This window comes from Sciurus vulgaris (assembly GCF_902686455.1).
Source record: "Sciurus vulgaris genome assembly, chromosome: 16".
NCBI classification, from domain to species: domain Eukaryota; kingdom Metazoa; phylum Chordata; class Mammalia; order Rodentia; family Sciuridae; genus Sciurus; species Sciurus vulgaris.
Window position 1 is genome coordinate 34,464,669 of NC_136477.1, and position 16,230 is coordinate 34,480,898.

A 16,230-nucleotide genomic window follows, 5' to 3' on the forward strand; every position below is an offset into this window, starting at 1 on the left:
CTCTGAGCAGCCGCCTGGAGTGCTAATGCAGTCACTGCGAGTCCAAAGGACCCGCCGCGCTCCTCCTCCTCCTCCTCCTACTCCTCTGGGCAGGCCCCGGGGTTCAGAAGTGGTCTGAGTCCAAACAGCTCACCACGCAGCCCCTTCTCTGGTAACCGCCTGTAGCTCTGGTGTAGTCACCCGAATCCAAGTGGCCGCGCTCCTCTTCCTCCTCCTCGTCCTCAGGGCAGGCCCTGGTGTTCAGAAGCATCGTTCTGAGTCCAAGCAGTTCGCTGCGCAGCTTCTCCTCTGGCAACCGCCTGTAGCTCTGGTGCAGTCACTCCGAATCCAAGTGGCCACGCTTCTCCTCCTCCTCAGGGCAGGCTCGGTGTCCTGAGTCCACACAGCTCTCCTCGCCACTCTTCCCCTGGGTAGCCACCGGAGCCCCAGTGGTTGCTCCGAGTCCCAGCGCTGTGCCGAGCGGCCTCCTTTACGGCCCTCCCAGCTGTCCGAGTTCACTGCTCCAGCGGGCGGAGGGGCGTCTCGCCGGCAGTTCTACTTCACAAAGTTTCCTGCGTTCTGGGACCACCGTCCCATCCGGGATGCCTCCCTAGGGGGTGAGAGTCACCCGGCTGCTTTGAGTTGGTCCCAATCGTCTCAATATCTCCTCTTTTGAATCCTGAGTCCTGGAGCAACATGAAATGCAGCCACCCTCTAGGCCGCCATCTTGAAACCCCCCTTTTGTTGTGTTTTATAAAAATAATGGTTTGACCAAACTAGAAATGTTTAAAAAATGGTACTGTACCACAGATAGTTTGAGAAAAATTTGTATACAAAACCAAATAGAATATAAAATGTTATTTTATTTTATGGTGATTGTGATTGAACCCAAAACCTTGTATATCCTAGGTAAGTGCCCTACCACTGAACTAACTATACACCAATTCCACAAATTTTTATTTATTTAGGAAAAAAAAAAAGAAAATGTTGAGTATCATCTTATTTTTAAAAAATGATATGACTGATGAATATCGTATTTTAAAAAGTGGGGAAAATAATATGCACTAACAATGTTCTGACATTGTCCCTAAGTGGTGGCTCATGATCAAATATCATAAATTGCAACCCACAAATTGTTAAGAAAGAAAATGGAAATGTCAGTTGGTTTTCCTACTATTCACTCTTTTACTTTGTTCTCTATCCCAAATTCTCTGTCAGAATTTTGTCACTTATAAACATGACTGCCCCAGTCTCACAACAATGCTTACAGATTGGTTCTTACTGGATTCATTTTAAAAGCGAGCTTTCAATGAAATCCAACACAGGCAGACCATAAGGCTTCTAAGCACCTAGGCAAAGCATAATACGACTTTAAAATAGAACTAGAAACATGTTCTGTCTGGCCTTGATCCTAGATTACCTAACATTCTGCATAATGGATTCAGTAAAATATAGTCACTTCCACTATGTTCTTGTCTGCATTCAACAGTAACTAAAGTTGTTCTCACAGATCGAATGGGCCCATTAAATATTGAGATATGGAAACACACTCACACATGATTAGTGTTCTACTTTGTGGCCATTAGCTCTATGATGTAACCGAGTCAAAGGAATTATGGGATTTGAAACCAAATTTGAAGTATGAGCTTGAATGCCAATTAAATGACTGCTTCCCCATTCACAGTTGCTTTAAAAATCAGGTGTTAAGTAGTTAACAGTCTAAAGAAAGACCTTATTTCACATAGAGGTTTTTAGTTAATCCATAAGATTTCATTTAAAAAAATTATAAATGGACTTTAACAGAGGAAACTAATCTACCAGATAGTTTATTCCACAGTGTAAAAGCCTGTGGTTGAGATATATGGATGCCTGTGCCAGTTTAGGGATGAATTTCAACAAAAGTAAAATTTTCCTCTCAAAGTCACTACTTAGCCCACTTGTGGTCTGTCTTCACCCAACCCACCAACCATATTCAATGATATTGTTCTATCTTCATGAGAACCACTTTTCTTTTATTTCCTGTAATACTGGTTCTCCATCTAGCTACCAGCAATTTCTTCTCAGCCTCCTTGATTGGATCATACTCTGGACTTAGACGACTGTTCCTGCTTCAGCCCAAGGCTATGACCATTACTCATTCTCTCCAAGAAACTTCTAATTAACTCCCTTGTTATTAGGTATCAACTTTCATCTAATGACTTACCCTTTTCTGTCTTCAGTTCTGATATTTTCTCTAGCTTTGAGTTACTTATGTAGCTGTCTGCTGAGTTTGTTTTTTGTTTTTTGTTTTTTTTCATCTAAAGTCCCCACCAGGTATGCCAACTCAAAATATCTTATACTGACCACATTAACTATTGCACCAAAGATGTTTCCTTTCCATGATACCTGATCTCAGTTTCTGGAACCATTAGATTGCCAGATACTCTAATCATAATCTGGAGAATATTGTCAGATTGTTCCCCATATCATAAACTCTACATCTATTAAGCCACTAAATTCTTCTAACTTCATGTTTTTATTCACCACCTGTAATTACATCACCAAAACAATGAAAATCCCAGTGGCCTCCAACAGTAAGCATTTGTTCTCAATTTTACAGGTCTTCAGAGTGACTATGGTTCTGGTCTCTAGGCTGAATTCAGCCGGAATGCTGTGCTGTAGACTGCAAGGCAGCCAGGATTGGCTTCAGACTGAGAATGGTATTCAGGTGTGCTCCAAAAACTCTCTCCTTCTAGAAATAGAGGCTACCTCGAATATGCTTCATGATGATGAAAGAAATTCAAGGTGATGAATTGCACCATCACATTTTGACCCTCTGTTTATAATAAGTCCATCAATATCCCATTAGCCAAAGAAAATTACACAGCCAACCCCAACATCAAGAGATGGGAAATACAATGTAACATGGTAAATGTTGTGGGTAATAGTAGTTTCAAAACAGCACAAAACCCTAGAGACCAATAATCCAATCTAAACAATCTTATCCTTTGCCTCCATTCTAACAGGAATGTGCTTATTTCAGACTTAATCATTTCTGTTTGGATTTTGAAGGAGCCTCCTCTCCAGGCTCCACCAACTCAAACCCATTTTCTACCATGTCACCAGGGTCCTCAAAAAAAAATTTACTGTGTTGCTCCCCATTGCTTACCAATGCAATGCTCTGCTATGCATGCAGTGTGCACACACACTCCTGGCTTCCTTTATAATCTCATCACCCTCCTGCCTTTTTGACTGTGCTTTAGGAATAAAGAAAATGCACATAATTCTCCAGTGTTGCATTTCCTTGAGTTTCCACACCCTTCTACTCTTCCTTACATTATTTCACCTCCTGAACATTCCTTTCTGTCATTATGCATCAGGCAAAATTCTTACTTTTCCTCTAAGACATAGCTTAGGTCTCACTTTTGTGATGGGTCTCTGCATCCCTGAAGAATGACTTAGTTCCCATCATAGCCTTTTCTATGTATTCTGTGAGTTTATCCATTTTTCCCCCACTGCATGTATTTTCAATGTAACGTCCAAGAAAGTCAAGGGATATTTTTTCACATGTATATATCTGAACTTGAGTAAGGGGGAAAAAAGAAAAGAAAAGAAAAGTCTTATTTTTAGTAACATTCAACAGAAATTTAACATTTCCTTTAGGTATGATTTTAAAGAACAAATCATGGTACTATTTAGAGTACTTCATCATCAATAGAAATTACAAATAATTTCATATTGCACTACAATTGTTCAGACCATTCAAAAATCCAAGCATCTTTAAATCTTATTTATGGCATATGTTTGTCATCTTTGTCATTTTTGCTGTAATCAAAATACCGGACAAGAACAACTTAGAGAAAGAAATTATTTTGGCTTAGAGTTCCAGTGGGCTAGCTTATGGTCAGCCAAGTCCCTTGCCCTGGGTCTCAGATGAGACAGCATATCATGGCAGAAGGGTGTGGCACAGGGAAACTGCTCCCTTCATGTAAGTCGAGAAGCAGGAAGACGGGGAGGGAAGGGTCCAGAAGGAAGAAGAACTCTTCCAGGACACTCCCCGATTGACCCACCTCCTCCAGCCACATACCCACCTACCTATAGTTACACCCAGTCAGTCCCCTCAAACCAGATGGAATGACTAGGCTACCCCTATCATAATCTAATCATTTCACCCCTCAGTATTCCTTCATTAACACAGGAGCTTTTGGGAGACTCCTCATACTCAAATCATAACAAGGCACTAATAAACTGATATATTTTTATAGCAAAAGTTAAAAATATTTTGATATTTATCACTATAACTTTTTATTTTGTTCCTATGTATTTTATTCGTCCTTATAAATATTTTCTGTAAAGGTATTAGCAAATGCTCTAGAGATTCCTGGCATTCCTAAAATCAAGAACCCTGAATAATGTTCGTGTCTTGGCAGGTTGACATTTTCATTGCAAGGAGTAGTGGAGAGTTCAAAATCTAGAAGAATTTCTGAGTCAAAAATAGTCACCTCTAAATTTTTTAAAACTCATCATTTTATTTTGTTTCATTTGCTGGAATCCTTGGCTTTGAAGAGTTAACAAATTCACAGAATAAAATTGCAAATAATATGAAATGTATACAGTGAAAAAAATCTCCCTACAAAACTAGCTTTGCTTCATGGGATAAACTAGTGTGATGAGTTTCTTCTGGCTATTTCCAGAGGCATCTCTCCCTATAAGCAGATTGTGGGTGAGCCTGTGGGTGTGTGTCAATGGAAAAGGAAAATTTGTAAACACATGTACAAACACACACACACACACACACACACACACACACACACACACAGACTTGGCTCTTTTGTAATTCATCTGGTGACATATCACATGTTGTTCTACACCTTCCCTTACTTTTCTCAATAGTAACCCTCTCTCATTAGTTCAAAATTACTGTTGGGTTTCAAAATAGGAAATTGACATGCAAGACTTCAGTTGCTTGTCCTACATTAAAAAAAATTATAACCAAAATAAAAATTGAAAAATGAAGTATACTTCACTATACACCATCTCAGGTATTACTTTTTTTTTTCTTGTTAAGCCTAAAATCCTCAGCATGAATCTGAGTGCACTAGCCAATCAATGTAAGCAGCTTAAAGTAAATAACACGAGGCCGTCTTCCAGGCATTGCTAATGGAAGCTGACTTTTTTACTTAAGTAGTTTAAAGTTCAGCATTTCAAAAATAAATTGTCTATTGTTGCTCAATACTATAGTTTATGGTATTTTTCTTTTTTAATTAGTTAAATCCAGTGATAGGTTTTAGTTTATCTACTCATGAGAATTAAGTACAATGTTTAAAATAATGCAACTGAAAATAATACAGAATTCAACACCCCTTGATAATAAAAGCCCTGAAGAAATGAGGTCAAGGAGGAACTTACCTCAACAAAACAAAGGTTATAGATGACAAAGACAAAGTCAACATCATTGCGAATGGGGAAAAACTGAAGACATTTCCTCTGAAGTCAGAAACAGAACAAGGACATTCATTCTCATGACTCGGATTGAATACAGTACTTGAAATTGTACCCAGAACAATCAGGCAACAGAAAGAAACAAAAGGAATACAAATAGGAAAGTAAGAATCAAATTATCCCTATTGGCAGAGGATACGATTCGATACTTAGAGGACCCTAAAGACTTTACCAGAAGACTTTTAGATCTGATAAATGAATTTGAAGTAGCAGTATACAAAATCAACATCAACAACTTTTCTATATACCAATAATGAACCCACAAGAAAGAAATCAGGAAAACAATTTTATTCACAGTAGCTTCAAAAATATAAAATACCTTAGCATAGCCCTGACCAAGAAGGTGAAAGACCTGTACAATGATAACTATTGAAAACCTGAAGAAAGAAATTGAAGAAGGCACTTTATAGTGCCTCTTCTATGGGGTTCTTTATAGAACTCCATGTTCATGGATCAGCAGAATAACATTGTTAAAATGGCCATATTGCCAAAAGAAAGTTACACATTTGATGCAATGCCCGTGAAAACACCAATGATGTTCTTCAAAACACTAGAAAAAAAAATTCTCTAAAGTTTTTGTGGAAGCCCCAACGATCCTAAATAGCCAAACCAATCCTTAGCAGAAAAAGGATTGGTGCTGAAGGCATTACTACCTGATTTCAAAATATACTAGGAGCTATGGTGACAAAAACAGTATGGTATTGGCATAAAAGCAGACACACAGATCAATGGAATAGAATAGAAGAGCAAGAAATGAACCCACACAGCTATGGCTTCTGATCCTCCAAATAGGAACCAAAATATATGTTGGAGAAAAGACAGCCTCTTTACCAAAAAGTGCTAGAAAAACTGAATGTCCACACAGAGGAGATCAAAAGTAGATTCCTATCTCTCACCCTGTACAAAACTCAATTCAAAATGGATCCAAGACCTAAATAACAGACCTGAAGTTTGAAACTGCCAAGGAGGAAGGAAAAAAACCAACAGGGAAAACAGAGAGGCAAACAACTTCTTCTTCTTCCTTTTTTTTTTTTTTTTTTTCATGTTAGAATCTCTTCTTTATTAATATATTAAAAGTTTATGATCTTGAATTATTTCTTGAGTCCTTCATTACTTGTAATATAATTTGAGGATGTGACAGCTTTTACAAGTAATTAATATGTAGAATATCAAAAACAGCAAGATGCCTAAGATGCCTGTATGAGGAGTAAATTGTTTTTCTCTACTGGTTATATTAGTTATATAGACTAATAGAACCTGGATAAGCCACTTTCTATCATGGGAGAGGCAAACAACATCTGACCAGGACATTTTTTTTTTTTTTGATAACTTTTTTTTAACTTTAATTTTATTGGTTCTTCTCAGTTCCTGCATGAACTTCAGACCAGAACTTTTTTTTATATTATTTTTTAAATTTTAATTTTATTGATTCTTCTTAGTTATGCATGACTGTAGAATCCATTTTGATAAAATTATATATGCATAGGATATATCTTGTTCTAATAAGGACTCCATTCCTGTGGGTGAGCACAATGCCGGGGTTCACTTAGGCAATTTCCTATGTGTACATAGGAAAATTATGTTAGATTTATTCTGCTGTCTTTCCTATTCCTATCCCCCCTCCTTTTCTTTTGTTCACCTTTGTCTGATCTACTGAACTTTTCTTTCCCTTCTCCACTTTATTGTGGCTTAGCTCCCACATATCAGTAAAAATATTCAGCCTTTGGTGTTTTGGGAATTGGCTTATTTCACTTAGCATGATATTCTCCAGATCCATCCATTTACTGGCAAATGTCATAAAGCCATTATTATTTATGGCTGAGTAATATTCCATTGTGTATATAGACCACATTTTTTTTTTTATCCATTCATCTTTTGACAGTCATCTAAGTTGGTTCCATAGCTTAGCTATTGTGAATTGACCAGGACTTTTGTAGCCTCAGAAAATGATAGCAGGCTTTGACAAGTGGGATGGCATTGAATTAGAAATCTTCTTCATGTAAAAAGAAGTAACAGAATGAAGAGTCAGACTAAACAATTAGAGAAAATATTAATCAGCTACTATTTCAACAGATTAATACCCAGAATATGTGAAGAACATAAAAAACTTAATGTCAAAAATATGAATAACCCAATCAATATATGGGAAAATGAACTGAACAGACACTTCTCAGACAAAGAGGTACAAATGGTCAACAATTATATCAAAAAGTGTTCAATGTCTTTACCTATCATGGAAATGTGAATCAAAAGTACATTGAGATTCCATCTCACTCTAGTCAAAATAACAATCAACAATAGTACAAAGACCAATGAATACTGGCAAAGATGTGGACAAGACGAATCCTTATATGCTATTGGTGGGAATGTAAATTAGTATAGCCACAATGGAAATAAGTATGGATATTTCTCAAAAAATAGAAACAGGGCTACCATATGATGTAGCTATAAGATTCCTCAGTATATATCCAGAAGGATTAGAGTTAGCATATAAAAGAGGTACCTGCATATCTATGTTTATCATGGCACAATTCACAATAGTCAAGTTATGGAATCAGACTAGTTGCCTGTCAACAGATGAATGGATAAAGAAAATGACACACACACACAATGGAGTATTATTCACCCATAAAGAGAAGAAATCAAGTCATTTATATGAAATTGGATGGAACTGAAAAGCTTCACATTTTCTCTCATATATAATCCAAAAATAGAAAGATAGATAGAAGACATGAAAGTTTAATGGAGTCTATTAGTGAAGAGGTAGTGAAGAGGAAGGGGATTTGGGGAATAGAGGTTAATAGAGGGTGGAAATGATAAAAATATATTACTTGCATGTACAAGCAAACCACAATGAAGCTGACTATTCTGAAAAATTAATTATGAAACATGCTCTAATAAAAAAAAAAGGAAAATAATACAGTGGGAATCCTCGTAAGTGAAAAGTAACAAAGTTACATAGTGTAATTCTAAACATGCACATTTTTAAATTATACATAAAATTAAGAGTGAAAGAAATATCTCTTGTGAAATTACAGACAGTATTTTTTGAATTAGTCCATTTTCATTTTCCTAATTCTCTACAATAATCGTGAAAAGCAAGAAGTTAAAAAAAATTAAGAAATCCAATAAAAACCCATATTGGAAATATCAATAGAGATTGAACAGCAATGACTCAGTAAAAAACAAATAGGAGTTTTATGAAATAGCTGAATATAAACGAAAGAAAAAGAAAGATAACAGAAAATTCATTTAAAAAGTAGACTTTTCTAGAAGATGAGATTGCATCCAACTCCCTACATAAGACATAGAGGAGTACTACAGAAAAGCTCTTTGGTATAAAACTGAGGAGTAGGATAAGTGAGTAAAATAGTGGTTCCACTTCAAGTTGTGTGAAGAATCTCCATGCTGCTTTCCATAATGGTTGCACCACTTTGCATTCCCACGAGCAAGGAATGAGTGTACGTCTTTTCCCCACATCCCCAGCAACATTTATTTTTATTTGTATTTTTGATAATTGCATTCTAAATGTAGGGAGATGGAATCTCAGTATAATTTTGGTTTGCATTTTTCTAATTGCCAGAGATGTTAAACATTTTTTCATATATTTTTTGACCAATCGTATTTCTTCTTCTGTGAAATGCCTGTTCAGTTCCTTTGCCCATTTATTGATTGGATTATTTGGGGTTTTTTTTCTTTTCTTTTCTTTTCTTTTTTGTTGTTGTTTTGTTGGTGTTAAGTTTTTTGAGTTATTTCTATATGCTCTGAGGTGCAGGTGATAAAGATTTTATCTCATTTTGTAGGCTCTCTGTTCACATTCTTGGTTGTTTCCTTTGCTGTGAAGAAGCTGTTGAGTTTGATTCCATCCCTTTTATTGATTATTGATTTTACTTCTTGTGCTTTAGAAGTCTTATTGAGAAAGTTGGTTCCTAAGTTGATGTGATGGAGAGTTGGGCCTATTTTCTTGTTGCAGGTGCAGAGTCTCTGGTCTAATTCCTGGGTCCTAGATCCACTTTGAGTTGAGTTTTGTAGAGGGTGAGAGATAGAGGTTCAGTTTCATTCTACTACATATGGGTTTCCAGTTTTCCCAGCACCAGATGTCAGTTTATACCCAAAGGACTTAAAATCAGCATAACGACATCACAGCCACATCAATGTTTATAGCCGCTCAAATCACAATAGCCAAGCTATGGAACCAACCTAGGTGCTCTACAACAAATGAATGGATGAAGAAAAGGTGGTATATATACACAATGGAATATTACTCAGCCATAAGAGAATGAAATTATGGCTTTTGACAGTAAATGGATGAAATTGGAGAATATCATGCTGATAGAAGACAGTCTCAAAAAACCAAAGGCAGAATGTTCTCTTTGATATGCAGATGCTAACCCACAACAAGGGAGGGAAAGATTAGACATTCATTGAACTAGACAAAGGGGAATGAAGGGAAGGGAGGTTGGATGGGGATAGGAAAGACAGTAGAATGCATTGGACATAACTTTCCTATCCTTATATATGAATATACAACCAATGTAACTTCACATTATATACAACCACAATAATGGGATCTTAATTGGAACAAATTATACTTATTCTATGTATGTATATGATGTCAAAATATGCTCTACTGTCATGTATATCTAGAAAGAATAAAATTAAAAAAAGTAAAGACATCATGCTTCACTATGGACAACTGTAGGCAAGTGTTCTGCAGGCAATAATAGTGTGTCTAATACAGACATAGATTCAAGAGTCCATGGACTGGGGTGTGCAGGCAGCAGCTGCAAACAGATTTTCAAGTGAGGAATATACATGTATAGCCACAGACAAAATGTAGAGTCAGGGAGAGCAGCTTCCTACAATCCTCCACATGAAGGGGAAGGAGCCTAGTTGGACTGGAGAAGAGGAACCAGAGGTCAGAGTTCACAAGGAGAAAAGGAGGAAGAACCACCAATATATTCTAAAGATGTCATATTTTGTTTGGGATAAACAGTGGGTAAAGCAGTAACAGTATAATGTAGGACAGATGTTCAGACATCCTATAACAATGGGACCAATCTTACACTGTCTCAGAAGTACAATAATTCTCCAGAAGAAAAAGGAAAGAATTATTCAGAAGAAGTGTATAAAACAACTTTTTTTTTTTACCTGTTGACTTTAATTTGGATAGTGACTTCTCCATTCCCCACTGAGGATGGACTCTTGGAAGGATAGAATAATTTTTGGCATAGCAAGTCATTTAAGCTCTCGAAACATCAATGTTCCCATCTATGTAAGTATCATATGTACTGGAGAATATAAACGTTAGAAAGTCTATGATGGCTTCGGGAACTGTTTGGTGCTATAAAAAGTTTGTTATTTTCTATTATCATTACATATCTGTAGCAAAAACCATGAGAGGTGCATCTCTCTGTTTTGCACTGTGTTCAGCTGATTCAAAGACAGTCTTAAACCCAAGCCATCTGCTATATTTGTCGATGCTTCAGATAAGAACTAGGTTCTTTTTCTTTGAAGGTACATTTTCACTTCTTTACCTATACTGAAGCTACTCTCTTTTTCTCTAGTTCTCTTCCTCCATAAATAATTATAATGAGAAAATTTGTTCTTAGCCTAACCAGAACCACTACAGTGACCAGATTTAGAAGAGGTGAGGTTTGGAAAATCCTACTTGTTGTGGGTCAAGCAGTAAGACCTATGTGGAATAGATTTCCTGGTCACCTTGCAACCAGGATGGGACATCTCATGGCTATCCCTTAAAATGGTTTCTGACTTAAACCACTGCATGCTGATGGATACTCCTTATACTCTTGACTGAAGCAAAAACTACCAATAAGATAATAGCAGTCCATGCTTGCTGACTATTTACTATGTACCACTCTTTGAAATGCCTTAAATGTACTAATTCATGTAGCTTTTATGAAACCGATGTGAGGTAGGAACTATTATTTTACTGGAGAAGGAAACAAAGTTTACAAACTCTATAATGGAAACCTGAAATTCAAACAGTTTGCCTAAGATGAAAGTTTATATTTTCAAGTGGTGTCTACCTGGGCTGCTACAATAGAGAGGGATTTGCAGGGGACAGGAGGCAGGGCAGGCTGTTGGGGGAAGGATTCCTTACCCTTTAGATAACCCATTCTCTTTTTTACCCTTAATATTTTAGCATATTTCCCATTTAGAAGTGGGGTAGACATATTGTTCATGAATATGGATGGCTTCATATAAAGATTTTCAAGTTGGAGTTTAATTTTCTAGACTATGTAAGATAAAATGACTTTTGTGAATAACCTAACTGAATACCAGAAAAGGGAATTAGCTAAAAATGTGAAAAGTGTTAGTAGAAAAAAATCTCTGGAGTATGGATACAAGTCACTGGTAATAATAGGGTCTAGAGTAAAGAGGTGGGCAGACTTTGCCCCAACACAGTGTGAAGACCTGTCAGCCAAGCCTCCTCCCTCGAATCTGAGTTTCCCCGAGGTGAGGACTCCACTAGTGTAGTAAGAAAGTCATTTCAACATGGGCCAGTTCCCATCAGGATTGTACAGATCTTCCCAGATTAGTCCTATTCACAGGGCACCCTGGGTTTCATCCCATGCTCAAGCAAGACAAAGGAGAGCACAACAATGTGTTTTTCTTTTATCTCTTTCTGTCCCACTTCTCCTTTTGTTTGGGGGCCTTGAAATTGGGCAGGGGGAGGGGGACAGTGAAGAAGCAGAGAAACTGTTGCTTGGAGAAGCTGAGACTCTTATCTTTCTGCTTGTTCCAAATTAGCCTTGGAGTGAAATGCCTCATGTAAAGGGCTTCATTTCGGGTTTGAAATTTTAAACTACTGTAACAAAGAATTCTAGTTTTACCTCAGACATGTAGAAGGCTAGAAAGCTCCATACTTATAACATTTAACATATTACATTGAATAGGGTGCAGATTAGTGACTTTTTTTGCAATTGTAAGAAAACTGAGGTCACAGGGCCAGACTCCTAGAACAAATCTGGGAGAACAAGCACCTACTGTGAAAGATAGGACCTAAGCATTTGCTTGATTGGGGCCGACTCTCTGCATGGCTTATGTGTTTGTTTCCTAGAACTCCCATCACTAAATACCAAGTCCTACAAATGGGTGGCTTAAAACAACATAAACATATTTTCTTACAATTCTGGAGTCTCAAATAAAGGCGTTGGCAGTGTTGTGTTCTCTCTGAGGTTCTAGAGAAAAATCTGCTCTCTGCCTCTCTTCTAGCCCCTGGTGGTTTCTGGCGCTCCTTATCATCCCTTGGCTTGTGACTTCATCTCTCCACTGATCCTCACATGGCTGTCCCCCCTCTGTGTTTGCCTCTGTGCCTGAATCTTCCTCTTTTGACTAAGATGCCAGTTATATTGGATTTAGTACCTACCTTAATCCAATATGACTGCCTCTTAATTTAATGACATTTCTGAAGACTCTATTTCCAAATAAGGTCACATTCATAGGTTCTGGGGCTTGGGAGTTGAACATCACAATTCAACCCAGTAATATGATTCATCTAAACAGTCTTTGGAGTTTCTGAGATGACTTGTAGCCTGGTGGAGGTTGTTGACCCTGGGTGGACAGAACTGCAGGTATCACAGAATTTGCTCCCTATGGAAGTTCTCCTCAGGACCCCATCAAGGTAGGTGGAGAAAAAGCATCCCTCAGGGTGCTAGCTGGGGGAAAGAAACAAAAATTTCTGCAAAAAATGCCAAAATGGACTCATCTTTCTTATGGGGGAATAACCACAAAATTAAATAACCACAAAATTAAAAAAATAATTAAACCCTAAGAAAAACAAAGAACAGCAAAGACAAAGACTTTGATCTAAATCTGTAGGAAGGGAAGAGCAAACCAAAAACTAACTTTAGTACACTAGAGGAAGCCTTTTATAGCCAGGGGAAGGAAATAAGAAATAAAATGTGGAACTCTCTCCCCTTGGGAGAGACAGGAGTAGCTAAGATCAGCTCTACAGTAGGAAGAAGGGACAGGAACATTGGCAATATCCACATCCCTGAGACTCAGACTTGGATTTAGTGAGAACATCAGAAGACTCTCGCAAAATACTTAAAGCACAATGCTTACTTTAATAGAAAACCTGTGGAGGGGTCACCAAAGTAATAGAATTTATGTTAGTTTCCCAAAGGCTTTGATTTCTGCTTCTAGGACCACAGTGATAAAAGAATGATGATTCCTTCACCCCAAACAAGCCCCAATCACATACCTGGGAAATGTCTTAAGGATACCTATTGATCTCTAACAGTGGCCTAAAGGATTAAGTCAGGAAGGAGGAAAGAAAGTAAGAGCAAAATCTCTAATGCAAGAAAGCTCTAAACATTTTAAAAGGATAAGACAAAAGAGTTGCCATTTTAGTTGGTGGGAATGGGTTTAATATAATTCCATATAATAAGCTTTTGTAGAAACATTAATGTATTGAACTTCTGGCTGTGGATGAAATCTAGCATCAGTTGCCCCAAGTCACTCATTGATGAATAGGAAGACAAGAAGTGACATGCTGGCAAACCCTGGGTGAAGCCTTAGGACTCAGCTTGCCTTAGGACTCAGCTATCACTTTCAGACTGTGGCTACTACTCTCTTAAAGGACATTTAGTTTAGGACTTTTGTTGTTCCTTAGTTGTAAAGATGCTCAGTAGTGAAAGAGACTGCATACTCTCTTAAGTTGAGCATCTTTAAAATTGAATAATGTGTAGTTTTCAGAGAAATAATAGTTATCTCGGTGTTTCAAAAACAAACAAAAGTGTTAGTCCTCCCTTCAGGTATAATATCCCTGTGCTCATAAAAATCAAGAGAACGTGCAATTATAGAGATAAAATCCAGAGAAAATCATTCCAGATTGTTAGAATTCAGCTCTTAAGTAGGAGGAAGAGAGCAGGGTAGATACGTGTCTTTCTAGGGATGCTGATTTTGTGATTTTGGGGTACACTTTTGAATTACCTTGTGAAAATCATATGGATCACTTATGGTATATGCATTTTTCTTTGTGATATTATTATATTCCAGTTAAAAGTAAAAGCAAAATCCAAATAGACAAGTCAATCACAAAGCAGTCGGGGACAGAGAAATTATGGTGGCAGAAAAAGAGGCAAATATAACCACACACACACACATTTACAACCATTATCTCATGCTCTTTAGACTTTTTCAGATTCTGTAATGGCAAGAATTCATTAACATTTTGCTGGTAATGATCATTTGTCTTGCAAATATTTCTTTGGTGCAACTTGCTTATTGATATGGTCCCATATACTTCTTGGGATAAACTTACCTTACGGATTTGAGTCTGCTGAAGATCCTGCCCTTGGTTCTCCACTCCAGTTTGTAGCTAATGGGTAGAATAATCTCGAATTGCTACCTCCTTCCATCAGGCATTCCCTTTAGATTAGATGCCACTATGTTGAAAGTTCCAAGAAGGCAGAAGGGATGGTAATGGAATGATGATATAGGATTATCCTCCAAATTGGGGGTGAATGGAGCTCAACTATCAACTGAGTCTCTGTGCTTTCTTGTTCTAGTGGCTTGGGACCTGGTAATTTTAAGCCTGGCATTTTTGTCCTCTGCAATCTGGGCAATTGCAAAATAGCTACTGGTTACCTTGGCTCATTTAATTTCTTGCCTCCTTTCATCTTCTCAGGAACTTACCCTAACTTTAACGCTCAGGAGTTACCCTTGTAAGAATATTTTGTGCTTTAAAGAAAAATTTCAGAACTTAAAATTATGCCTAGGATTTGATTGTCTTTTCAATTTTTGTGCATTATGTGCCTTGCCTCTTTTCTCCTCATAAATACTCTGATAAATTGGCCATGGTGGTGCCTGCCAGTAATCCCGGTGACTTGGGAGGCTGAGGCAGGAGAATTTCAATTTTGAGACCAGCCTCAGCAATTTAGAAAGACTCTAAGCAAATTAGTGAAACCCTGTCTCAAAATAAAACCATAAAAAAAGCTGGGGATGTAATTCTGTGGTAAAGTGGCCCTGGGTTCAATCCCCAGTACCAAAAAGAATAAATACTCTGATAAATTCTTTTATTTATATATGTATTTTGATAAAGAAGCTAAAGTTTAGGGAGAAAAAAACTGTTTTTCAGATGGTATGTCTATTTAGAATCCAAGAGCTTTCCACTGCTTCTGAAGCACTTCTTCCACTATTTTATGGTCTACCTTTAGGAATAAAATTATGAAGATAAAATATCAGGTAAAAGAAAAGTTATTTGGGGTTATGCATTCCTTCGAATCATATCAGTGGATCCAGCACTTTTAGGAGGAACATTTTTGGCATTTATACCTAGCATGTCCTAAATTTAGATCCTGTCTGCACTATGAAAACCTGGCCAAGTCATATAACTTTCCACAGACCCACTTCCAAAATGTTAAAAATGTGGCCAGCACTGTACCTGGGGTGATTGTGGAAAGGTCAGTGGTAATAAGTCATAGTTCCTACCAGAGCTCTGGCCAGCCAAGAATGGCAGATTTCACTCACTCCTTTGGCTATCAAAAGAGTTAAAGTTTCCAAATGATTTAAGAAAAGGAAAGGAGTCACTCTACTAAGAGGAAGAAGTAGGAAATAGACCCTAGCCGATCCTCTAGGTATCTTGATGAGCCATGACTGCTTTCAGACCAGGCAGTTTTTACATCTACTTTGTATCAAACCACAAAAGAGCTAAACATATTGTCCCACAAATTCCCTGATCTTATTCATGCTAAAATGTTGTCCTAAGTCAGTACTTACTTGACTGTGACATCTTTGTAA